This window comes from Sciurus carolinensis, chromosome 8 (assembly GCF_902686445.1).
Source record: "Sciurus carolinensis chromosome 8, mSciCar1.2, whole genome shotgun sequence".
NCBI lineage: Eukaryota > Metazoa > Chordata > Mammalia > Rodentia > Sciuridae > Sciurus > Sciurus carolinensis.
Window position 1 is genome coordinate 27,773,590 of NC_062220.1, and position 27,942 is coordinate 27,801,531.

Genomic DNA, 27,942 nt, shown 5'->3' on the forward strand with positions numbered 1-27,942 from the left:
GGTTCTGGACTTTTCTTAGTTGGTAGGCTTTTGATGGTATTTTCTATTTCATTGCTTGAGATTGATCTGTTCAAATGTGTATGTCCTCCTGATTCAGTCTGGAAAGGTCATATGTCTCTAGAAATTGTGGATGTCTTCAAGACTTTTTATTTGATTGGAGTATAAATTTTCAAAATAGTCTCTAATTATCTTCAATATTCCAGTCATGTCTGTCGTATTTCTTTTTTCATCACAAATTTTAGTAATTTGTGTTTTCTTTCTTTTTCTCTTTGTTAATATAGCTAAAGGTTTATCAATTTTATTTAATTTTTCAAAGAACCAAGTTTTTGTTTTGTCAATGTTTCTTTTTTTGATTTCATTGATTTCAGTTCTGATTTTAATTATTTCCTGTTTTCTACTATTTTTGGTGTTGATTTTTATCTTTTTCTAAGACTTTGAGATGTAATGTTAGGTATTTATTCATTGAGTTTTTATTCTTTTAATAAATGATCTCAATGCAATAAACTTTCCTCTTAACACTGCCTTCATAGTATACCAGAGATTTTGATATATTGTATCACTTTTCTCATTTACTTCTAAGTATTTTTTACTTCATCCCTGATTTCTTCTGTTATCCATTCATTATTCAATTGCATATTATTTAGTCTCCAGATGTTACAGTAGCTTCTATTTTTTATTCTATCATTGATTTTTAGTTTTATTCCATTATGATCTTCAGGGTATTCTCTATTTTTTTTTTTGTATTTACTAAGAATTGCTTTATGGCCTAAGATATGGTATATTTTAGAGAACGATCCATGTGCTACTGAGAAGAAAGTATATTTGCTCATTGATGAATGAAATATACTATAAATGTCTGTTAAATCTAAATTATTGATTGTATTATTTAGTTCTATAGTTTCTTTGTTTAGTTTTTGTTTGGAAGACCTATCCAGTAGTGAGAGGTGTGTTAAAGTCACCCAATGTTATTGTGTTGTGATCTATATGATTCTTGAAGTTGAGAAGGATTTGTTTGATGTAAATAGATACTCCATTGTTTGGGGCATAAATATTTATGATTCTTATGTCTCGTTGATGTATAATTTCTTTACACAGTATAAAATGCCCTTCTTTGTCCCATCTGATTAACTTTGACTTGAATTCTACTTTATCTAATGTGAGGATACAAACCTCTGCTTATTTACACAATTCATGTGAGTGATATGTTTTTTTCCCATCCTTTCACCTTCAGTCTGTGAATGTTTTTGCCTATGAGGTGAGTGTTGTGGAGACAACATATTGTTTAGTCTTCTTTTTCAATCCAATCTGCCAGTCTATGTCTTTTGATTGATGTGTTTTGGTCATTAACATTCAAGGTTATTATTGAGATATGATTTATGTCCCCTAGCATTTGTTTTATTTCTAGTTTCAATTTCAATTAGTTTTTCCTTTAATTGATTTTCCTTTAGTGTAATTCCTCCATACACTGGTTTTCACTTTTTTTTTTTTTCATTTAATCTTCTTGGAATATTTTGTTGGGAATATTCTGAAGTGTAGGGTTTGTGTTTGAGAATTCTTTTAATTTTTGTTTATCATGGAGATTTTTATTTCATCTTCAAATATGAAGCTTAATTATGGTGGATGTAGAATTCTGGGTTGGCATCCATTTTCTTTCAGAGCTTGGTGTATGTTATTCCAGGACCTCCTAGCTTGGAGGGTCTTGGTTGAGAAATCAGAGGAGAGCCATATTGGTTTCCCTGTATATGTAATCTGACATTTTTCTCTTATAGCCTTTAAAATTTTATTCTTATTATATATGCTAAGCATTTTCATTATAATGTAGCTTGGTGTGGGTCTGTTGCAATTTTGTGCATTTGGGATCCTGTAAGCCTCTTGTATTTGATTTTTCATTTCATTCTTTAGATTTGGGGAATTTTCTGATATTATGTCATTGAAAAGATTGTGCATTCCTTTGGTTTGTATCTCCATGTCTTATCTATCCCAATAATTCTTAAATTGGGTCTCTTCATGCTATCCCATATTCTTGAAAGTTCCGTTCATAGTTTCTTAATACCTTTTCTCCATGGTACACTCTGTTTTCAAGATTATATAATTTTTCTTCATTTCCTAAGTTTCTATCTTCCAAGTGGTCTAATCTGTTGGTGATGCTTTCTATTGAATTTTTAATTTGGTTTATTATTGCCTTCATTTGATGGATTTCTCTTTTTTTTCTCTATCTCTTTATTGAAATGATCTTTTGCTATCTGTATTTCCCTCTTACATCATCCTTTACTTTGCAGATCAGTTTAACTGTATACATTCTACACTGACGTTTCTCCCTCTGTCATATTGATTGATTCTGTTATTGGAGTATCTTGGTTTGCTTGGGGTGATTGGTTTTCTTGCTTTTATGAGTCATATGTGTGCATCCCCATCTAACAGTATGGATCTGAGGCAGGAGAGTTTTTAACCTGGACTTCAGTGTTTTCCAATACTTCATTGTTTAGGAGGTGACAAATAATAACATCAACCAATGCAAACAATTTACAGCATTAAACCAAAGAGTTCCTTTTATGATGTCTACAATGTTAATTATCACAATAAATAGAAATGATACAATCAGTTTCACCTATAATAAAAATGCAAGTTTGCAAAAGTGTCTACATTTTCAAATGGTGGACAGAGAGAGAACAAAAGTAACATAGGGTGTCTTGATTATAAGGGAGGAGAGAAGACAGAAGTCAAAGATTAAAGGAAGAGTGAAAGCGACAACAATAGAGATTGCTTATAGAAGAAAAAAGAATCAATGGAAACAGGTAGGAGAAAAAATATATATAAAGCAAAATTTAAAAAAAAATATAAATAAAAATAAAAGAATAAAAACAAAACTAAAATATACTAATCAAATATCCTAGTTCACAAAGAACTAATCCATTTAAACTAACTGGCTTCAACATGCTAGAGTTGGGAAGAATAATAAAAGGAGACTGTATAAATGTCTATGTACCATTAAAGTCACAATTAATCAGTGAAAAAGTATTTTAAAAAAAGGAAAAAATCTTGATGAAATGTTAAAGAATTCTTTCTGTTGGAGTTCAAAGTATTCTCAGCTTCTCTTCTCAGCAGTTTTACGTGGGGGTCTTCTGGAGTGAGATGCTCCACCTTCTGGATTGCTGGAGGCAATTTTGTAAGCAGAGTTCCTGGAGGCAGGGTTTAGACTTAGGTGGGCTCCAGGCTCTTCACTGAATACTAGTTTATCTGGAGATTTTAAATCAGTGCACCATCAGTACCCAGTACTTTTTGTTCCATGCTGGAAGATGTTACCCCAGCAATCTTCCCTGGGTTTTAATTGTGTGGTGGGGGAGCCAATTCTTAGTTCTCTATGTCACCTGCAGACCCCATGTTTCCTGGTCTTGGGTTCAGTCTCCACACCATTTCTCCTGTCCCAGTCCTTCCAAATTTCTGGCCAGATGCATCTCTCCCAAGAGGTCCTGCAAGCATTCAGATTGGTGGGGGAGGGGTGAAGCTGGGTGGGTTTCCACTACCAGTTGCCCCCTGTGTAAACTTCTCTCAGTTGTCCTCTGTGTAAATCTCACTCCACATTTGATTTTCTCATGGTCATTTAAGCACACTCTATGTTGTGCAGCAGTCTGTGTTTGCTGGGCCTGTATTTCAGGCCAAACTTGGGTTTGCCAGGAATCAGCTTCCTCCATTGCTGGTCTCCATACCCAGACTGCAAAACGGATGCTTCCTTTGTCCTCTGTGCACCACCTGGAGAGATGGCAGGGTTTTTATTTTCCCAACATATGGATATCATGCAGGGTGTCCTTCAGGTTTGTTGAGCAATGTCTTTGGTTTCTAAACACTCCATACCCAGACACACCTTAGGCCTCCCCAAAATGCAGATTCCTTTAATCCCTTATCCCTCTATTATGCTCATGAAGGGGGCACTCTGGCTGGAGCTTCTGGTCTGGCTGTGGCAGGAGCTGTGACACTGGGGGCTAGGGATTTTTTCCTTTTTTTTATTATACCCAACCTCCCGTGTCCCTGGTCTGCTTTGAATGTCCAGTTTTAGGTTACAGAAAAGTCCCCATCCCCCATGTTTTTTGTTCACTCACCTTTTGGAGAAGTTGTCTGCCTTCTTGGTTTCACACCATGGAGCAGCCAGGAACACAACCATCTCTATTTCACCATTTTCAGTTTCACCATTTTTCTAACTATTCTAGCTTCTTTCAACCAGCATACATCTATTCCATGCTTCCTTATGGTAGCATATGTATTCATTTTATACAATGTAATTGTTATTTGAGACAGGGGTCCTGCTGAGAGTAAGGAGGACGATGTCTCCCAGTAAACAGACATCAGAGACCAGCTTCAGAACTAATTTTACTTAGGATTGTACAAGATATATATAGGCACATTATCCAATCAGGTGAAGACGCTTGTTAAAATATAACAGAACCAACCTATAGGTAAGCTATATGTTGTACTAATGTAAACAAACCAAGTATCCCTAAATGATTCTGTCCGACAACAAGTCTGAGACAAAGGACTGGGGGAAGGGCAAGATCCAGCACACAGCATGAGGCGAGGCAGCAGGGGCGAACTCACACCATAGCTTGCTGTGATGCCTGTTGAGCGAGGCCTTCCCTCAGCTCATAGCTCAGCCTCAGTAACTGTAAAGGCATACAATCCATGGCAAGCTTTAACACTTCCTCAGTTTCTCCATCCAGACTGTTTGATTTACTTAGACCATGGTGTTAGCAACTGCTGTCAAATAAGCTCAAGGAATGTTCCCTACATGTAAAAATATTAACTGAGTGTTCCTGTAAGGGTGATTTTTGATGAGATTAACTTTTAAGTCAGTAACCTGAATAAATCACAATGCTCTTGTTGTAGGTGGGTCTTATCAAACAGTTGAAGACCTGAATGGAACCAAGGCCTCTCTGACCTTCCACAGAGTTAGGGAGAAATCTGTCTGGCTACCACAATCACAAGCCTGTTCTCTATAACAATTCTCTCATGGTCTCTCTTTGTCTCTCTCTCTTATATGTAGCTTGTCTGTGTATAGAATATACATAAATATGTATGTTTGTGTATGTGTTGTGTGTGTGTTTGTGTGTGTCCTATTTTCTGGGAAATGCTGACTTATACAGTGTTTTATTGTGGGGAAGTGTTTAAATTGGTTCAAGTGCAATTTTTCACTTATTGCACTATTCTGTGCTGTGACAGAAACCTTACTTTGCTCATACTTAAATCTTAAAAACATTATCTTATGTTTAGTTCTTAATTCTGTGGTTTCATTTTAATATTTTGATGAATTATCTATCTAGAAAGAGTATTTCTGTTTGGTGTGATGTAAATGCATGACCACATACACTTCAGAATCAGTTTGTCAATTTCTACCTTAAGTAATCTTTTGTGATTATAGTTTGTATGGGGCTGAAACCATAGAATAATAAAGGAACAATTGTTATAGAAATGTTGGGTCTCCCAATCCATGAACATAAAACTTAATTATTTTCCAAGAAATGTTTTAGAACTTTCTGTATAGAAATATTTCACGAGTTTTTAAAAAATTAATTCCTGTGTTCCTTGTTTTCTTAATGCTATATTGTTTTTATAAAAGTTTGTGTTTATTTAAAATATTAGTTTTGGGCTGAAGTTGTGGCTTAGTAGCAGACCTGAGCATGTGTGAGGCACTGAGTTAGATTCTAAGCACATCTAAATAAAAAAGATAAAGATCCATCAATGTCTAAAATATATAGTTTTTTAAATAAAATATCATTTTTGATTGTTTGATACTACAATTAAAAATATTATAAGTAATTTTTTTTTCTTGATGGTCCTAGAGGAATATCCTTTTCTATTCTTTAACTTTCAATCTGTAAGTATATTTTCCTGTGATGTTTGTTTTGCAGATAACACACAATTGGGTCCTATTTTTTAATCCAATCTGCCAGTCTAAGTCTTTTAATTAAGAAAATAAGACCATATAGAGAATACATGTTACTTCCTGTCATTTTGTTTTATTTCTAATGTTATATTATTCCTAATTCTCATTTGCTTTTAAAAGTTTTCTAATGTGATTTATTATTTCTATGCTCTTTCAGTTATTTTTATCTTCCCCTTCTGTGTGTGTAGGTTTCTCTAGTATCTCCTGAAAAGCTAGTTTAGTGGTCACAGACTTATTTAGTTCATACTTATCTTGGAAGGTAAGATATATTGATGGTTAATATTTATGCTTTTAATGGAGGGGTACTCAATTCCATAAAAGGAACATTACTTGATATGAGGGGACTGATAGACTCCAATACAACAATGTGAGGGACTTTAATACCCCACTCTCACAGGTGATCCAGAAAGAAAATCAACAAAGACACCTCAGATTTAAGCCCTACTATGAGTCAAATTGGATAAAAGACATCTACAGAATATCTTGTCCGATATCAGCTGAATGCACTTTCTTTTCATAAATTTTCTCCCAAATTGATTATATAGTAGGCCATAAACCAACCCTTAACAAATACAAAGTATTGAAATAATTTGCATCTTTTCAAATCACAATGGAATGAAATTAGAAATCAAATATGGAAACTACACCAATAAATGAAAATTTAACAATATGTTTTTAAATTATGAGTTATTAAATAAATTAAGCAATAAATTTCAAACTACTTTGAATAAAACAAAGATGGAAACCAAATATGCCGGAATCTTTGGGATACAGCAAAGACAGTGCTAAGAGGGAAGTTTTTAGTTATGAGTGTCTACATTAAAAAAACAGAAAGATCTCAAATAAACAACCTAATGGTGCATGTTAAGATCATAGAAAGCAAGAACAAAACAATCTTCAAACTAGTAGAAAAAATAAATCATAAAAATAAGAGATGAAATTAACAAAACAGAAACTTACAGAATAGTACAAAGAAATACTGAGTGAGGTGGCACACACCTGTAATCCTAGCACCTTGGGAGGCTGAGGCAGGAGGATCGCCGTTTTAAAGCCATTCTCAGCAACTTAGGCAGGCCCTTAGCAACTCAGGCAGGCCCTTAGCAACTCAGTGAGACCCTGTCTGTAAATGAAATACAAAAAGAAGACTGGGGATGTGGCTTAGTGGTAAAGTGCCCCTGAGTTCAATCCCCCATACCAATAGTAATCATAATCATAATCATAATAATACAAAGAAATAATAAAGACTTGTTTCTTTGAAAACTAAACAAGATTGATAAAACCCTAGGCAAATTAACAAAAAGAAAGGGAAGAACCAAAATTTGGAAAGTGGGGATATCACAACAGACACAGCTGAAATCTAGAGGATCATTAAGGACTATTTGGAAAGCTTAGATTTCAATAAATTATAAAATGTAGAAGAAATGGACACATTTATAAACACATATGACCTACCAAACCTGAATCCAGAGAAACAGAAAGCATAAACAGACCAATTTCATTCAATAAGATGAAAGCAGCAGTAAAAGGCCTCCCGACAAAGAAAAGCCCAGGACCTGAATGTTTCCCAGCAGATTTATAGAATCTGTAAGAACTAATGCCAATACTCCTCATGCTCTTTCAAGAAGATGAAAGGGAGAGGACATTTCCAAAGTCATTCTACAAACCCTCCATCATCCTGATACCAAAAGTAAACAAAGATTCTTCAAGAAAAATAGATCAACTGATATCATTGATGAAAATACATGCAAACATCTTACAGTAAAATATTAGCAAATAGGTTTCAACTACATACTTAAAAGATTATACATGACAATTAATGTGGATTCACATCAGGGTTGCGACATAAGCAAATCAATAAATGGACTATACCACCTAAACAGCACCAAGAACAAAAATCACACAGTCTTCTCAAAAGACAAAGAAGAAGTCTTTGACAAAATTCAACACCCCCACCAAAAAAACCCTAAATAAATCAGAGATAGAAGGAACTTATGTCAACATAAAAAAATACTATATATGACAAACCCAAAGCCAACAACATATGAAATGAAGAAACTGGAAAACATTTCTCCTAAAATTGGGAAAAAGATAAGGATGTCTACTCTCATCACTCCTATTTAATATAGTATCACAAATTTTAACCACAGCAATTAAACAAAATAAAGAAATAAAAGGGATATGGATAGGAAAAGAAGAAATAAAATTATTCCTATTTTGCAGATCCTATAACTAGAAGACCCTAAAGGTGGTACCAGAAGAATTTTATGTCTGATTAAAAAAAATCAGCAAAATATTAGGACACAAAATCAAAACAAAAATAAAATTTTCTGTACATCAATGCTGAACACACTAAGAAAAAAAATCAGTAAAAATTTTGATTTTCAAAGTTTAACATATTTCCTAGGAATAAACCTAACTGAGGAGGGGAAATATGCCTTTGATGAAAATTAGAGAACACTAAAGGAAGAAACAGAAGTAGACATTAGGAGATGGAAAACCCTCCTCCCATGTTCACAGTCAGATTTAATATTGTTACAATGACCATATCAATGACCTCCTCCCATGTTCATAGGTAGACTTAATATGTTACAATGACCATATCACCAAAAACAATCTACATATTCAATGAAATACCCATCAAAATACCAATAATATTCTTCATAGAAATTTAAAAAAAAAAACAGTGCTAAAATTCATATGGAGAAAGAAAAAAGTAAAAAGATGCAGAGTAGACAAAGCAATCCTTAGCAAAAAGGACAAAACTGGAGGCATCACAGTACTTGATTCTGGTTATACTACAGAGCCTTAGTAACAGCATGGTACTGGCATAAAAACAGACACGGATCAAAGGAACAAAGTAGAAGACACAGAGACAAACCCACACAGATAGTTATTCATAAAGTTATTCAATTATGGACAAAAGTGGCAAAAGCTTGCATCGGAGTAAAGATGGACTCTAATAAGGGGTTCCAAGGAAAACTGGATGTCCTTTTGTAGAATGAAACTAGATCTCCTTCTCTCACCCTGAACAAATAGCAACTCAACGTGAATTAAAGACCTAAGTATAAGAAGAGAAACTTTGCAACTGTTAGAAGAAAAAAAAAATGGGAGAAACACATGAACACATAGGTGCAGGCAAAGGCTTCCTGAATAAGACACTTATAGCTCAGGAATTAAAGAGGAGGAATCAAGAAATGGGAGGCATCAAACCTAAAAACATCCATGCAAGCAAAGAAACAGCAGAGTGAAGAGATAACTGACAGAATGAGAGAAAATCTTTGCGAGATACTCTCCGACAAAGGATTAATATACAGAACATATAAAAAGTTCAAACAAGTCAACACTAAAATAACAATAACCTAGTCAGTAAATAGGCAGATGAACTGAAGAAACACTTCTCAAAAGAAGGAGTACAAATAAGAATAAATGTTCAACATCTTTAGCCACCGGGAAAATGAAAATCAAACTACACTGAGATTTCATCTCACTCCAGTTAGAAAAGCAAGCATCAAGAATACAGATAATGTAAATGTGGGTAAAGATGTGGAGGATAATGAACTTTTACACGATCTTGGCATGTTCGTAATTTGTAGAATAATGACGGAAATCATCATGGAGAGCCTCAACAAGCTAAGAATAGAGTTGCCATAAGATCTAGGCATGACATTTCTTGGTATTTATCTAAAATACTGTTAGCATACTTTAAAGATACATGCATATCCATGTTTATTACCCACAATTCACAATAAGTAAGTTACAGATTCAGTTTAGGTGTCTATCAACAGATGGATGGAATTAAAAATTTAGCATATATACAAAATGGAGTACTTTTTCAAATTATTTCTGTTTATTTATTCATTCATTCATTTATTTTTTTATTTATATACAGTGTTAAGGATTGAACCCAGTGCCTCACACATGCTAGGCAAGCACTCTGCCCACTGAGCTATAATCCCAGGTCCACAATGGAGTTTTATTTAGACCTTAAAGAAAATGAAGTTGTCATTTGCAGGAAAATGGATGTAACTGGAGAACATAATTTTAAGAAAGGTATGCAAGATACAGAGAGAAAATCATCTTGTATTTCCTTTCATATGTGAAAACTTAAGCTGCAAAATAATTAAAAAAAAAAATAAGATACCATGAAAATCAAAGGGAGGACAACAGGGTGGAGAACAGGGTTTGGGGGAGATATTGGGAAATGAAATTAATCAAATTATGCTTTTATGTATACACAATATGCCACAGTGAAACTTGTTGTTTTGTATAATTAATATGCATCAGTAAAAATGAAAAAACAAAAACAAAGGAAGGTATTTTGTCTGGTTCACCCTCTTCCCCATAATATGCCACAATGAAATCCAGCATAGTGTGTGTTTAATATTCAAAAATTAAAAATTAAAAATAAAGGGAGATATTGTGTCTCAATATCTTTCCTATTTATTAGATAGAATATTATACTTAATTAATATTAGAATTTAGGTTGAAATAGGAATACAGTAAATCCTCCAATTGGAATTTATGATGTCATCAGGACTTTAAATTTTATCAGAAATTTATTCCAAAAGGATTTAAATTACCAGAGATAAATCATATAATGTTTAAGTTTAATGTTTGGCATATTTCAGAACAGAGCATTCTATCTTTAAAACTTTTGAATGTGGAAAGCTTTTTGTTGCCCTTCAGTAGAATATTTTTAATGCATATGCATGCACTTTAACATCTGTGTAGTTTTATTTTGAATGTTTGACAGAGAAATTATTCAACAGGTACCCCGGCTGTCAAAGTATGCCATTTGTGATGCTTCACCAGTCTGCACAGACTCTTCAAACTATATTGCACCTGAACAGGGGAAAACCTCTAATGGGAACTGTAGCCTTAAATGTTTCAAAGCATACATAGACACTTACACTTTTCAACAACAGGTCTCCTCTTTTCCTGCAAAACTGATCGTTGCTGATCAACTCCTTTTTATTTTTCACCTACAGTGACAGGAATATGATTGATAATGTTTACTGAGTTCCCAACAGGCCTTTAAATACTGTCTTATCTTTGACGTCTCACTTATCTCTGGCGCCTTACTTGTCAGTTATCTATCCCAAGTGTTAATTATTTCTTTATTTAATAGCAACCTTCCTTCTTTTGAAACGTTTCATATGCTTTGTGTATTTTTTTTTAATATTTTGGAAAGACAGTAGTAGAGATTGAAGTGGGGAAAAATCAGAACAGTTTTAAGCTACTTCTGGGAAGCATACCTCACATCTTTGCTATATAAGAACATTTCTTCACGTAAGAGTCCCTTGTATTATTTTATTAAAAATATTATTTAAAGATCATGGTATAATTTAAAATATGAGATAAGGGAACAGCATTCATTTATTAACTATCCAAATGTATCCTTCCTGTATCACTTGGCTTTAGAGCTCACTCCTTATTCCACCCAAATCATACCTCTTCAGATACTCCTCAAGATCACCTTCTCATGTCCACACATTTATTCAATGCTCCTATCTCCACTGCATTTATTCATTCAGACAATGCTTATTAATCCTTTACCACATTTCATGGACTTTGATATATGGTGAGATGGAAGGATAAGCCAAATTTTCCTAATCCCTGGCATCCTGATGGTAATGGGCTGGTTTGAGTCAGACATTAATCAGAGTCTCACAAAGAACTGCAGTAAAGCTTCAGGTATATGAAAGTGAGTTCCAGAGTGCTCCTAGTGCACATGAGAAAAAGGCACTTAAGATGTGGTGCTTTGTGCTTAAATTAGAAGGAAGTGAGTTTAATTGTGTTATTCCAAAATGTATCCTTATATAAAAGCATCACATTATGCCCACAAAATACATGAATTTAGTATTTTTAATTGCTTTTTTTAAAGGAATAAACCTTGAGCAGATAAAGGGAGATTTGGAACACTTCAGACAGAATAATATGTGTAAAGTCTCAGTGGTCAGGGTGAGTGTTAGGTTTGGGATATTGGTAGATAATAGTGCAGTGGTAGTATGTGGAGCCAGACTGGAAACTACTTCAGAATGAGGAATGAGTCTGAATAAGTTGAAAGGGGACTTCTCTTCTACACCTTACAAGACATATTAAAGAATCTGACACACAAGCTATTTGAAGTCAATATTCTACTTTAAGAAGAAGATGGAAAAATGAGAAATGAATGTGATTAGATCCAGTGTTTGAAAGGATATCATTCAGTTCTTCAAAGACACAATTGAAAGGGAGCAATAGTGGGCATGAGGAGATTTCAGATGCTAGTGAGCATAGATGATCTCTCCAACAATCACCCAAAATCAAAGATTAGTTACTGTGGCCCAAATTGTACAGCTGGGGCAAGAATGGGAAAGGACTAAGTTTAATAGGATAAGGAGACTTAAAATTCCCTGACATATTTATTTGAAAATACCATAGAGAAAGTCAATGAATGACGTCAAATAGTTAGATAGTTAAGACTATACTTAGAAATTTTAGGCTGGAGATAAAATTCTGAGTTAAATGCATGTGAAAGATAATTAAACTCAAGAAGCTGATGAAATTAATTGAATATGAAAGGATAAGGGTACCAAAGATTGGGATGTGATTACTTTTAGAACATAAAGTCTAAAGAGAGGATGAAATTAGAAAGTAAAGTAAATAGAAGCAAAATCAAAGGGATGTAATGAAAGACTGAAAAATAAAAGAGAGAGACAGAGAGGGAAATAGCACTGTATTACAAAAAGAAAATGGTGAACCAAGAGAAATGAAAGCATGTGCATAAATACTTGTGTGCTAATATTGATAGCAGTATTATAACCCCCAAATATAAACTATCCAGATGTCCATCAACTAGTGCATGATTAAACACATTATGGTATACACTCAGCAATGAAAAGTGACAAATTATATATGCAACCACATGGATAAAAATAAAAATCATGTTACTAAATGAAATACAGCAAGACAAAACACTGAATGTATTTATGTGACATTTTACAAGATAAAATGATAATAAGGAAAGCATGTTACTGATTTTTCTGGAGCTTGAGACTCGTGGCAGGGGTAGAAAATTGATTACAAAGCATTAGAAGGAAGCATTTTGAAATTATAGAAATATTTTCTATCTTGACTATTAGGCAGACTAAATGGGGAATTTATATTAGAGAAAGTATTCCTCAGTAAAGCTGTGACATTGAAGGAATTGAGGGTCAACTAAACAAATAGTTTTGAGAAATCAGGTATAATACAGACTGAAAAATATTCGACGTATTACACACTATGAACAGGAGACATCATTGAAATGATTGTCTTACAAGTTAAGAAAAGAGTGAATATTTATAATGACTATAGAAACAAAATCAATAACTTTTCTAAAATTCAAGATAATCAATTATTTACTTCAGTACCTATCAATTGTTTAAATCTCCATCCTTAGACAATCCCTTACAAATATATATGTTTTATTATGATTAATATAATATCTATTTAGATAAAATAAACATTTAATTTGATTTACATTAATACAATTATATAGTCTAATATTTGGGTCTCCAAAGAGCAGTCAAATATCACAATTAGAATTCATCATATCAAATCTGATTTTTGATTTGAAAAATATTTATCTTTTTTAAAAATCAATAAAATAGTATCTTACCTATGAGACACAATAGATTGGTTAAGAGAATTTTTAAGTTTGTGGTTGTATGATATGCATAACTATGTTTTAAAAGAGAAAATATTAATGTCATATATGTATATGAGAATTTTACTGAGCACAAGTTTTTACCACCATTTTAGGAGAATACAAAGCACAATTCATATCCAACGATTACATCAAAAAATACATCTATATTGATCAATACAATCTATATTGATCAAATGTAATATTATACCAATCAGATTATAATATGTTTGAGGGTTTTTTTTGTTTTAATTGGCAAATCTTCGGGGATACCACGTCTAATGAAATGGCCTTGGTGGAGAAAAGCTAATGGAATTCTAACCTTGTTAGAATGGGCAGGTGCAGAAGAGGAGGGTCCATAACTGGGAACATTTGTGACTTTGAGAATGTAGTAATTTAACTCTCTATCCTGCAGTATTTTCCCTAACAGTCTGAAACAATGCATACGAAGTGGGTATTGGACAAACTGGGCAAGAGCAAGGTCTTCTTAGGGGGTTGGGGGGGTGTTCACTTTGCTTTGTTTCATTTATTTTTATTATGGAAATTGTCAACCATATCCACACTGAGGGTGATGTGGGAATGGCTGCAACTCACAACGTTAGGCTTAGAGATGGGATAGTAGTGCGTTGACAATTGGCTTCATGTACAATTATGTGTGTATGTGTGTGTTGTGTGTTGTGTGTGTGTGTGTGTTTCTTTCTATTATCTGGCTTGGTTAGAATTTAGCACAGACTATAAATTAACTCATATCTCATTTTTACGAACACCTTTGAGGAATTATCTCACACTTACAGTTTAAAGGATTATCAGTGTAAAAGCCAGAATAATTTTACATTTCCAATTTTGTGTAGATATCTACAGTTATTGTGAATTTTTAAGTTTTACTGATAGTAAAGCTCAAACACCTAAAATAGTTCTATGCAAAGATTTATAAATGATTGTGATTTTTAGCTATGTTTATACATTGAAATATCTATATCAGAATTCTGCATGATTTTTGAAGCATTTGATATCTTCACTTGAAAATCAACTTTAAATGTGTATATAATTTTTATATAAAATATGTTATTTTTAGAAATAATGTGCACTTCCAAAAATCAATTTTTAGAAATTGTTTGCTTCATCTCAACACCAAAGCAATGAGGAATTAGGGTACATGAAGAATACGAAAATTTGCATGATTGATCCTGAATAATCTGTATTGTCCTATTCACTCCACAGCTGATTTAGTAATTTAAAGATTTACTTCAAGGGTGCTTTTAGTTCATAGCCTACCTATAAAGATGAGAAAATCAGCTTGAAGGCAAAGTGCAATATTATGTAGAGGACTAACCCATTGACAACACTAGAGTCTTTGCTCTAAAACCAGACATGGCTACTTGCACAGTCCACAGCCTGGACACTGGCTCTGCATTCTATCTCTATAGGAGATGTTGCCACTAGCTCTAGAAAATGAAAGAACTGCTGTGACCCCTCAGCAAAGTATTTTCTACATGATCCAGCCTCCTGTACAACATTAAATTCAGATTCATCATCAGGAGCAGGTTGATCTGAGTGGTGGAAGGTATATTTAATGCTCAAGCTGCAGCTTCTGGGAAAACTTCAAAAGACAGTGTGTGGTGATCTCATCTTCTGCCATGAGAGGGAGACTTCCCTGTGATGACGTGATACCTATAATATGGGAAAGAGGTTTTAGATCTTGGAGTCCAGCTGAAATAAAAAAGAAAATTATCACAGACTTTAGCAATGACTGTCTAGAAGTAAAGACTATATTATATTCCTTCTATATACTAACAATTACCTCTATTTGTTCAAAGGTTTTCTGAGCAATACATGAGGATTAATTAATGCCCATAGGTTGACACCCTTTAATTATGAAGTGGCACCCCATACCTTATGACTAAGTGATTTAAAAACTGTGAGGTGTCCAAATCTTACCAGTGTGGCAGATAGAGGTTCATTACAATGTAAGAACTTCAATAGGCTCAGCTGAGGGCAAAAATTAAATAGGAATTTTAAGTACAGATTTCCATAAACCTTCAGGTTAATATCTAAGGAGCATTAAGAATATGTGAGAGTTTCCAAGACTTTCTAACAAGGTCTCATCTGCACTGTCAAACACTGGTGAAGGATGGAGGAACTCTTTGAAAGATTACTTTTAAAAATGGACTTGAAGTCAATCCAACATTTGGATTCTGGCCATTCCATCTGAATGAATAACTTGTCTGAGGGGTGTCTTCTATTATGCAAAATGGGGGTAATAATACATTATTTAGAGGTATATGTATTTAGAAAGAGATGATTATTATAATGATAGAGAAAGTTTATTAAAAAATTGCAAAGGAAAAATGTATAAACCCAAAGGGGGGTTGTAAACTTTTCCTTTATTTCCCTTTCCTCTCAACAACCGATTCTATAATTTGATTGACTTTCAGTTTCATCTTGTCTCTTCTCATTCTTCCACATTAAATCTACATTGTTAGCCAGGCATGGTGGCACCATACCTGTAATCCCAATAACTCAGGAGGCTGAAGCAGGAGGATTGCTAGTTCAAAGCCAGCCTAAGCAAACACTAAATAGCATTGAAGTAAATAAAGAAACTAAAGTTAGTTTGCAAAGTTATTGAATGCAAAGAGCCTTGTGTTGGTAATGAGCAGTATCCTCAGTCTCTGTTCTAGTTTTTCTTGAGCCCACACAGAAGTATCTGGGCACTTGAATTTTCCCATCCATGCCATTACACACCTGCATGTGTAACATGCAACCCTCTTCCCACTGACTGAGCTAACAGAGTTGAAAATGAGCTGAAAAATGAGAGAGTCCAGCAAGGAAGAATAAGAGAGGTGGGAAGAGAGAGACGTCTATAACCAGTGGCACTATTTTATAATAGAACACAATAACCATTTATAGTGCAGGTATCCTTAGGAACTTCACACTAAAATCAATATGCCAGCTGTGAAATACAGCTCTGCTGCAGGCATGTTTTTTAAAGGGGAAAAAAAAAAGATCTTTAGAGATTTAACAAAAAATAGAAAGCATATGAGAGAATTTATCCCCAGGGATTGAATGGTTCCTAGTAACAGACATAGTGAGAAATCGCTAGCTGCTCCTAACGCCAAGGTTTAAGCATGCAAGGAACCATGGCCAAGGCATGGTGGGGTGTGTAGTCTGCTCCAGGACAGGCTGAACCCATCAGTGAGTGTCCTGGAGCTCAAGGTCAGCTTTCATTGAATTCTGCCCACTCCATCCTATCCCAAATCACACTCCCTTCAAGGGACTAATAAATGACCTCTGATTTTGAAAATTTTACCTATGTCTAAAATTACCAGGCACTTGTGTTGGTTTCTTGTAAATGAAGAAAATGGTTTGTGTTGCTTTATGTTCTTTGTAAGGGTGGCTGTGTGGTTACATTTGCTCAGTTTAGGTTCCATTAGGGATGGTACTGCCTTTTAGATCCACTTGGATGTAATAGAGAATTGGAGAAGCAACACACACTGCGACAGAAGGATAACTAATGGCCTCTCTCAGAATTTCTGACTCAGGGTATTGATGAATGTAAGATTGCAAAACATGAAAAAGGTAGCAGAGTCCTTGAAGACTGAAAAAAAAAAAAAACAGGCTGTCAGTATATCAAGGTAGGGAAAATAGTCTAGATGCTTTTATGAATAGAATGATAATATAATGATGACAACTAACAATTTTGGACTCAATGTTTCAGGCACTTATCTAAGAATGTTAGGCAGTTATCTTTTATTAAAATTTAATTTATTTCTGAGAGGTAAATGTCATTATTCTTCCATTGGTTTAGTTTAGGGAGTGGAGATAATATGCTTTCTAAAGTGAAAAAGTAAGATGAGTCTCTTTCCATTGAGATGACTTGAGTCTCAACACACTGTGCTAAAAATGTGGTGGGAATGTGGGCACACTGAGAGAAATGAGAAAGTGGAATGGAAATTGAGGATAATATTTTAAAATTCCTCTTAACCATGAACATGAAAAAAAAAATAAAGGGTTTTTTCACAGGGGAATATAGACACAAAGATCCATTATCATTTTACATCTACCTCCTAAGGAAAAACAGAAGTCGGGTGAAACAATATGTTTCTGACTATAAATGTTTTTTCAGACTTATTCTTAAAAACGAGTTTAGGAAAACATAAATAGTATAGTCTGCTACAGAACGGTATTTGTTAATGCTTTGGTGAATGAACTACTTATCCAAAGATTTTACATACATACATACACACACATACATATATATATATATATATATATATATATATATATGTAGATGTATATATAATGTTTATAATGTAAAATATAAATTTATAATATCTATAATATAGAATCTATCTAGATGAGTAATTCATTTGTGAATTTAACAAATACTTTTTTCTTAAATGTAAACAGGCTCCAGGTAACACTTCTTTCTAACTGTAGGTGGCAAAAGATGTTATGGCAGGGAATCCAGATGTTTAAGTAGGAATGGAAAAAGGCCCACCTTTGCCTCAGACACCAGGTGCATCTGGCCTTTAATTAGATTTCTTAATTCCACCTGTGGCCAGGTGTCTTGCCTATGGCTTTTTTTTTTTTTCTTTTTTTTCTCCTCAAATTTCTTCTGCTTCTCTTTTTTTCCACTTAACAGCCCACCTTTCCCATTCATCTCCTTTACCTGCATCTTGGCCTACATTATGGGCTTCCTTTAGCCACCTTTGTACTTAAACATAGGACACTCACTCCCCTACCCCTCTAACCCTTTGTAACAGATCATTTTTCTTTGATCAATGTGTAGTTTCTGTAAGCACCATCATGGAAGCACAGACAACCAGGATGGAAGCAGACCTCAAACGGATCAGCAAGTTTTCCTTCATTCCGCGGTGGAGTCAGTCAATCAGGCACTGGAGGGGCTCACTTTCTGGGTAGAAAATGGCCACCTGTTACAGAGGGGTTCTGAGTTTTATAGGTGCCATGAGAGTGAATTAATCATTGGAGACTGAAGCAGATTGTGTTGGTTTGGGCATTCAGGAAAAAAAGTTGTAAAAAGTCTGAAACTTATTGTTACTGGGAAGGGGTAAAAACTCAGAACTCGGCCATAGTTCACCACATATCTTTTTCCTCTGGGACCCATTGTCACCCTCAGCTGCACTATTTGCTCTTCTCTTTCCAGGACTCACAAGCAATGGGAAAGGGTCAAAGTTCAGGGTCCAATGTTTCAATATCCACCTCCTCCCTTCAGGACCCATTGTTCTTGGGAAGAGGTGAATGTTTGCTTTGGTGGAGATGCTGGGGATCGAACCCAGGAAGGGATGAAAGTCTGCTTTTTTCCCTTTGGGGCCCATTGCAACTGGAAAAGGATTTACTGTGAGAGGATTAATGATTGCCTTCCTTTTCTCTCTTCCTCTGGGTTAGACTGTTTTGGGGGGGTTGTTATTTCCCTGTCCTGGGGGTTGTCATTTTCCATATCCTTCAGTTTCTATCTCACAAATTATATAGTGTTTTTTTCTTGAAAGGACAAGTATTAAATAAATTAGAGTTAGGTTTCTAATTCCTGACCTGTGTGTATTATCCAGTTGTTGGTTAATTTTTTGTCTTTCCTAAAAAATAGCAAAACTATAACCAAAAAAAAAATAAGAACAAAATTGCAAAACTAGAAAAACAACCACAGTATTGGATGGTTTTGTTTGATGCATTCACTCTCTAGTTTGCAACAGAACTAACCACTCACTAGTTTTATACCTGGATGCCTTATTATTTGTTTTACAAATATAGTGCTTGAGAACTCTCATAGATTAAATATGTTTTTATTCTAATATAAATGTAAAGATGCCCTGTTCTGATTGGATGAAGGAGGAACAGGACAGCGTCATCTTGTATTTTGCAAAAGTCACAGCTTGATTTTGGCTAGGAAAGAGGCTTTGCCTTCTGAGGAGGAAGAAATTCAGCTTAGGTGAATTTACAAGATCACTGGAGAATGTCTTGCAACCTGACATTTCATTCTCATACCTAGAGCTTATGGAAATCAATTACCATTTGCCCAGTGAAGTGGGAGTCTTGACTGGCTTTCTGAGAAACAGGATCCAGTCCATACTTGATTGTGTCAAATATCCTAACTAATAATCTCCTGTCCCCCACAAACATTGTTAAGAAAGGGGTGGCACCAAAATAGAATAGAGGACATGGACACCAACCCAAATAAATACAATTTTCTCATACTAGACAAAGGGTCCAAAAATATGCAATGGAGAAAAGATAGCCTCTTCAACAAAATGTGCTGGGAAAACTGGAAAACCATATGCAACAGAATGAAACTAAACCCCTATCTCTCACCCTGCACAAAAATCAACTCACAATGGATCAAGGACCTTGAAATCAGACCAGAGACTGTGCATATTATAGAAGAAAAAGTAGGTCCAAATCGTCACCTTGTTGGCTTAGGATCAGACTTCCTTAACACAGGAAGGAAGGACTCCCATAGCACAAGAAATAAAAGCAAGAATCAACAACTGGGATAGATTCAAACTAAATAGGTTTCTCTCAGCAAAGGAAACTATCAGCAATGCGAAGAGAGAGCCTACAGAGTGGGAGAATATCTTTACCACTCATACTTCAGATAGAGCACTAATTTCCAGAATATATAAAGAACTCAAAAAACTCTACAGGAAGAATACAAATAAACCAATCAACAACTGGGCTAAGGATATGAACAGACACTTCACAGAAGAAGATCTACAAGCAATCAACAAACATGAAAAAATGTTCACCATCTTTAGTAATAAGAGAAATGCAAATCAAAACTACACTAAGATTCCATCTCACCCCAATTAGAATGGCGATTATCAAGAATACAAGCAACAATAGGTATTGGAGAGGATGTGGGGAAAAAGGTACACTCATACATTGCTGGTGGGGCTGCAAATTAGTGCAGCCACTCTGGAAAGCAGTGTGGAGATTCCTTAGAAAACTTAGAACGGACCCACCATTTGACCCAGCTCTCCCACTTCTTGGCCTATACCCAAAGGACTTAAAATCAGCATACTACAGAGATCAATGTACTACAGAGAGCTACATCAATGTTCATAACTGCACAATTCACAATAGCCAGACTGTGGAACCAACCTAGATTTCCTTCAATTGATGAATGGATAAAGAAACTGTGGTATATATATATATACACACACACAATGGAATATTACTCAGCTATAAAGAATGATAAAATTATGGCATTTGTAGGCAAATGGATGAAATTGGAGAATATCATGCTAAGTGAGATAAGCCAATCTCAAAAATCCAAAAGGCAAATGATCTCACTGATAAGCGGATGATGACACATAATGAGGGGTGGGAGGGGGACAAGAATGGAGGAAGGAGGGATTGTATAGAGGGAAAAGAGGGGTGAGAGGGGTGGGGGGAAGGAAAAAATAACAGAATGAATCAAACATCATTACCCTATGTAAATGTATGATTATGCAAATGGTATGCTGTTACTCCATGTACAATCAGAAACAACATGTATCCCATTAGTTTACAATAAAAAAAAAGTTCAAAAAAAAAAAAGAAAAAGAAAGGGGGTCATCAAAAAATAAGCAGAAATTAGTTTTACTACATTTCCCAACATTTATTTCTGAAGTCACCTTAGAACTGCAGTTTTGTTTCTTGATTTCAGAGACAGAGAGAGAAAAAAATCAAGAGCAAGAGAGAAACCTTTTTTAAATAATTTTTTTATTTGTCAATGGACCTTTATCTTATTTATATGCAGTGCTGAGAATCGAACCCAATGTTTCATGCATGTTAGGCAAACGCTCTGCCACTGAGCTACAACCCCAGCCTGAGAGAAATATTTTAACACTACAACATTATTGTACTCAAATCCCAATTGAGACTAACGGGTCACAGACTTTTCTAAGAAATAGGAAGAATGAGAGAGATGCTAATAGTGAATTAATTTAGGGGTAGTGCCAGATTTTCAGAAAAACTTTGCCCAGTGACATCAGTTTGGCTTGATAATGAATGTGTCCTGACCTTGTTGTAGAAGTTGAGGCTTGAGTTGTGTGAATTGCCCATGATATATTTTGTGCCATGAATTTGTAGAGAGCATAATCTCAGATTATAAATGTTTTAATACTATACTTCTGACATTACAAACATCTTTCTAAAGATGAGTTAATGACCATGGAGAATATTTATGCTAAATACATGTCCCTGATACAAGGAGAAATGGGACCATGAGGTCTGGGATGGAGATCTCTGGTAATCATGAGCTCCCAGATGGCTCTAAACCCATGGACTTGCAGGAGATGAGCAGACTTACATTACTTAGAAGCTTGAATATTCATAGGTGAGTTTGTTTAATACACATAATTAAATATAATTCAATATGATATAATAAAAAAAGTAGACAAAGAACTATGTAAACTCAACCACTGCCTTTTCAGCTAATTTTGGAAGTCTAGCATCTAATATTGGCAATAAATTTTCTAACACATTCTCTAAATACGTATGTTGAAGAATGGTTTGTAAATCTTAAATGTTCCATCTAAAGAAAATAAAAGCAAAACAAAATTCATTCCCTAAAAGGGATCTGATTAGATATGACTCCTACACTTTTCTTCCTTTCTCCACATATAAAACATGGAAGACAAAAATCTCAGAGAAATTCCATCTGCCTTATTAGTAAGGTATGATACATATCCTAGGCCAGCAGCACAAGATTTCTGTGACCAAATATTATTACCCAAATATTGTCTGATATCTACTGAGTATATTCCTCATTTTCAGTCTTAGGCAGCTATCTATTTTCATCATATGTCTTTTATTAGATTTTCAGTGATAAGAATATATTTTCTGGACCATTTATTTTCTATTGAGAGCTCATAAACTAGTTGACCAGCAGATTGTACTCAGGGTAAAGGAGTGTCATGACTGGGTTAGACTCATGGTCCATAAAGATTGTTATTTACTGCCAAAATCTGTTTCAACAAACCCTGAGATGAGGAACTATGGCTTCCCCTTCCAGAAATATACCATAAGTCAATTCTTGAGGCAAGGGATGATTCCTACAACAACACGCACTAATAAAAGCAAGGAGGTAATTAAGCTTGTATTTTCAGAACACATGAAGTTCCTGTCTTGTTCTGTGAAAGGAAGTTTTCTATGTAAGACTGATAATGGAGGAAAGTGTTTCCTTTCCAAAGAGATATCAATTTATGTAGAAGTCACCAGTCCATCATGCTTCCTGCTGTAGCTTAATCTCTAACTCAAGTTTCTGCCTTTTTAAGAGGTTCATAAACTATCTTAGTACCTAATTCTTTAAAGTTTGTATGTTTTGTGGTGGGGAGGAGTTCTTTCTTCAAATCTTCCCAGGCTTTTGGCTTTTTTCTTGGTTTTCAGTTCCACTCTCCTCTCTTACTGATTCTGTGGCTTCTAAATAGGAGTCTTGTGACTGTCTATGTCGTTGCTCTGCCTGGTTTTTAGGGATCCCTCTTTGTCCCTCCATTGGATACATCTGTGCTCATATGGTATTAGCCATTCTGTACTATATCTGCTTGCTAAAGAACTCTTCTTTTTCTGTGTTGTGACAGAGTTCCTAATTAAAGTACAGATAATAAGACAGGGTTTGTGTTTAGAGTGACCTTGACTCTGAAGCTGGAAATGAATGATAGGTCTATTTGTGAAATCAATATTCTTACTTATGGCGTGACAGTACATTACTGCATAGTTTTGCAAAGCATGATCTTGGAGATCATCTGGAGATGTACCCTAACACTGTGAATCCTTAGTTTCTTCAATTATGAAGGAGAGATAAATAAAGTTCATTAAGATGTTTTCCAAAGCAAGTATCTGACACAAAAATAACACTTAAGTAGATTAGTAGTTTAAATATGAGGAGTATTTTAATTATAAATTTTAAAGAAGCAATGCCTAAAATTTATGTGTTGATTAAATAAAATATATTAATTTGAGAGATCTATTCAAGTTATTTTGATTATATAAATTCTGGGAAAATCTTTAAGTAGATAATCAAGGGCAATGATATGGAGAATATCAAAGACAAACCTTTATAAAATTAGATCAGGTGAAGCTTTGCAACCATGTGCCCATATTAGAAAAAAAGCGGGGGAGCTGAATAGTTAGAGAATTGTGAAGCATGGCAGCAATATTTTCTGACAATTTCCATCAATAGAGAATATTGATTGGTCCACTTCTTGAATTATGCTGACCTCAGATTGTGACTGAAGTAACCTTGTACAAGTTCCAAAGCATCAGTCTCCAGTAGAGCTAAGGCTTCCAGCTCCCCATTTTGGACCCCTAACCTGAGGCTACCATTTAAGGAAGTCAATCTGAGTCCTATTAGAAATGTCAATCCACATGGAAAAATTGGAATGTCCCAGTGGACATTCGGGACTAATAGGGAACTTTCATCCCAGTCTTCCTTCAAATGAATAGACACCTAAGTGCACAAGAGTGAAAGCAGCAGAAATTTGCTCAGGCAAGCTGTGAAACCATGAAACTTAATGTTGTTGTGGACCATCATGTTTCAGGTGGTTTTATACAGCAATAGATAACGGAATTACTAGTGATGAATGATTTCTTAAAAATTAAGAATCTTTTCTCAGGAAAAATTCTAAATAAAGTTGAATATAAAGCAATTTTATCTAGAACATGTTTTAGCAAACAACTCAGGTGTTTTACATCTTTGATTAGAAGAATCTCAGCCATGGAAATCTCATCTTTGCAGAATTAAAGAATTTTATCAGAAGACTATTAACTTACAGGAAAAATTAATTCATTTGGGAAGACCTGTGTTTTTAGGATTCCTTGTATTACATAGAAGTCACTCCATGTATTACAACATCACCCAAACTGTAATTTTCATTAGCTTCCACAGGTAAATACCAATGTGTCCCTTTTGGATCTATTGTAATCCCACTTAAGAACCACAAGGCACAAGGAGATCTTAATTTAGAAGGATTTTCATTTGTTTTGTGACTTCGTCTGAATTTAACTTGAAGTGATCCCTTATTAATTTTGTCATTATCATGGTCTTTATAAATCAGAGAAAGACAGTTAAAGCAACAGAGATAGAGATAGAAGAAGAGAAAGAGAAAGAGACAGAAACAGAGATAGAGAAGAGATAAGACATAAGTTACTTAAGACTGGTAGTGGAATGTTTATAATCTCCAGAATCATAATTAATAAAAGTAATCTTTATCAGAAGAGAAATTAAATGAGTACTCTCCAGTTGTTAAAAATGGGATAGCTGCATGTTCTCTTTCAACTGCTCCCTCCTGTAACCCTTGAGAGTACTACAGATGTGGTGAGAAGCAGGGACTCAAAATATGTAAAGGGTGAATGCATTCAGTGATGACACTAAATAAAGAAAACATATTGAAAATGTCTTCTACTTCATAACAAGTATCCTGGCTACCTTCTAAGACTGATGAATTCTATCAGGGTGGCCTTAGTTAATGATTTCAATACAGTTTACTTTTTTCAAACTCACAAGGAGACTCAGTCAACATTGAGGTGTCAGAGCTGTTACAGATCATTATGATTTAAATATAAATTGAGTAAAATTCACTTATTTTGATTGGCAGTTGCATAAATTTTGACAAATACATTAAATCTTGTTATCAGTTCCTATAATCAAGATACAAAAACTTTCCCCCATGTTGCTCTTTTGTAGTCAACTCTTCTACCACTCAGTCTGGCAAACATTGTTTTCTGTCTCTATGGTTTTGCCTTTTACAGAAGAGACCATGAATTTTAATTACAGATATTTTTTCATATAGGGATGATCAGTCTTTAATAAGATAAAACAGTATTTTTCACAAGTGTTAAGTTGCCTTTGGAGGAAAACATTTCCTTTGTAGCTCTATCAAGCTGTGATTTTTAGGCTGAGGTTAAAAACCTTGTGTTGAGGATTATTTTTTAAGATAAAAGAGTCTTTTAACACTGGTACTGAAGATCTTTGGGGGTTGAAAGTAACTTTCTAAAGCTAAACAGCTTTCAATACTGAAATAACTTTTAAAAAATGGAATAAATTTAAAATTAAAACAGTGATCTGGACATGCTTAAAAGCATAGGCCATCTATCAACTTGGTAGAAATTTTATATTTTCTCAGAAAAAAAATTTATATTTTCTCAGCATTAAAAAGCAAAAAGGAAAGATTAGAGACGATAGAATGTTATGTGAGAACACAAAAGGCCAGTGAATATTGCTTTTATTAACTCATTCAATAAATATTTTGTTAAGAATGTCTTGTGGTCCTGAGAATGCTCTAATTGCTGGGAAGAAAGCAATGAATTTGTAGAAACAAGGCTCTTCCCTTGTATGGTTTATATTCTGGTGAAACAAGGTAGACAATGAATCTGTAGGCAAATAATTTATATATGATTATAAATTGCTTTATAGACTACCATGCCAGTCTAGAATTTTCTAAAATAATTTGAAAAAATTTGAGGACAGTTAGTCTGTCAGGGAATCTTTCTTGGGAGACAAGTCAGTGTTTGGAGACATGAGTCAGTGAAGAGGAGGCACCCAGAGGTAGCATGTTATCAAGAAATCCAAGCCCTCTGGGCAGCTCAGGAATAATGTGTGGAATAGACCTCAGTTCCTGTAATCTATAGGTGAGATACCTAGTGTTTGTACCCACTTCTGTTTTCTTAGATTGATTTATTCTCTGATCTTCAGATTAAAGAATTTCTACTAATCTACTTCTTGTTCATTTATTATTTTTTCCTGCTATCTCAGTTCTACTTTTGAGCCCATTTCACAGATTTTCATTTCAACTCCAGTATTGTTCTTTTCAATCCTAGATTTCCAGTTTATAAATTTCTACTTACTTGACATTCCTTATTTGTTAAGTTATTGTAAACAAATTTTTTCCTTAACTTTTCAAATTTGGTGTCATTCAAGCCTTCAACATTTTTATAATAAATGCTTTGATATTGTCATCATGTTCAATCCAATATCTGGATCACTCAAGGTTAGTTTCTTTTGCCCTTTTCTTTAGTATTGATTTTTTTTAACATTAACTTATTCTATTTTACATATTAGTTGTCATCTAATGATTAATTTATTTTTTATAAGTAACAACCTTTAATATTACAGGGATTTGGTCCTCTAAATTACAAAGTTATTTCTGTACCCTAACCAAGTATTGTAATCCATACAGCCCTCCCAGATATCTACTAGGTTCTTGAGACAAGAACCCTCCCAGTTTTCCTTCCAAACTAAAATTCCCAACTTAATTATATTCATGAAGTTAACAGATTCTCAACACCAGAAATAGTTTGAGGAACACTCTTACCTAACATTTGTATAGAAGTTCACATTGACCAAAAGAAGACACAGGTTTCTCATTGAACTTTTGCTTTAATGGGTCTCAAAATTCTGTGACAGATTTTTTGGTCAAGTTGTTTCCATTAATAAGTGCTGATTTTAAAAATTAATAACTTAAGTTTGTTGAAATGCACCATGAAGTTCTGAGTGAAGCTCTTCCTGGAGATAATGTGGGCTTCCATGTCAAGAATGTGTCTGTCAAAGATGCTTGTCATGGCAATGTTGCTGGTGACAGCAAAAATGACCCACCAATGGAAGCAGCTGTTGTCACTGCTCAGGTGATTATCCTGAACCATCCAGGCCAAATCAGTGCTGACTACGCCCCTGTATTTGATTGTCACAAGCTCACATTGCTTGTAAGTTTGCTGAGCTGAAAGAAAAGATTGATTGCCGTTCTGGTAAAAAGCTGGAAGATGGTCCTAAATTCTTGAAGTTTGGTGATGCTGCCATCGTTATGTGGTTCCAGGAAAGCCAATGTGTGTTGAGAGCTTCTCTGACTATCCTCCTCTGGGTTGCTTTGCTGTTCATGATATGAGGCAGTTGCTGTGGGTGTCATCAAAGCAGTGGAAAAGAAGGCTGCTGGAGCTGGCAAGGTCACCAAGCCTGCCCAGAAAGCTCAGAAGGCTAAATGAATATTACCCCTAACACCTGCCACTCTAGAATGTCTCAGAGCTGCTTATCTCATTTGGCCATTTAAGTTTAATAGTAAAAGACTGGTTGATGATAACAATGCATTGAAAACCTTCAGAAGGAAAGGAGAATGTTTTGTTGACCATCTAATGATTATATGAGGAGATTTTGTGCTCAAAGATCTCAAGCCCTGTGTGTCTGTTGGAGATTTCACGCAAACCTCAGTTGGTTCTCTAACCTGCTTTAGTTTTAATTATTTACCAGTTTCTCTCAATTCACCTTGCAGCTTTGCGGAATTTTCTAGTCAGACCCCAGGCAGGTTTACAGCACTTATTTGTGGAACCCTCATTTCTAGATTTGGTTCACTTA

The 27,942-nt window shown here is 34.7% G+C and overlaps 1 pseudogene; it reads left to right on the forward strand.

The window, feature by feature from the left end:
• LOC124991281 (elongation factor 1-alpha 1-like) overlaps positions 1 to 27,575 on the forward strand; it is a 66,837-nt pseudogene extending 39,262 nt beyond the window's left edge.
• The last annotated feature ends 367 nt before the right edge of the window (positions 27,576 to 27,942 follow it).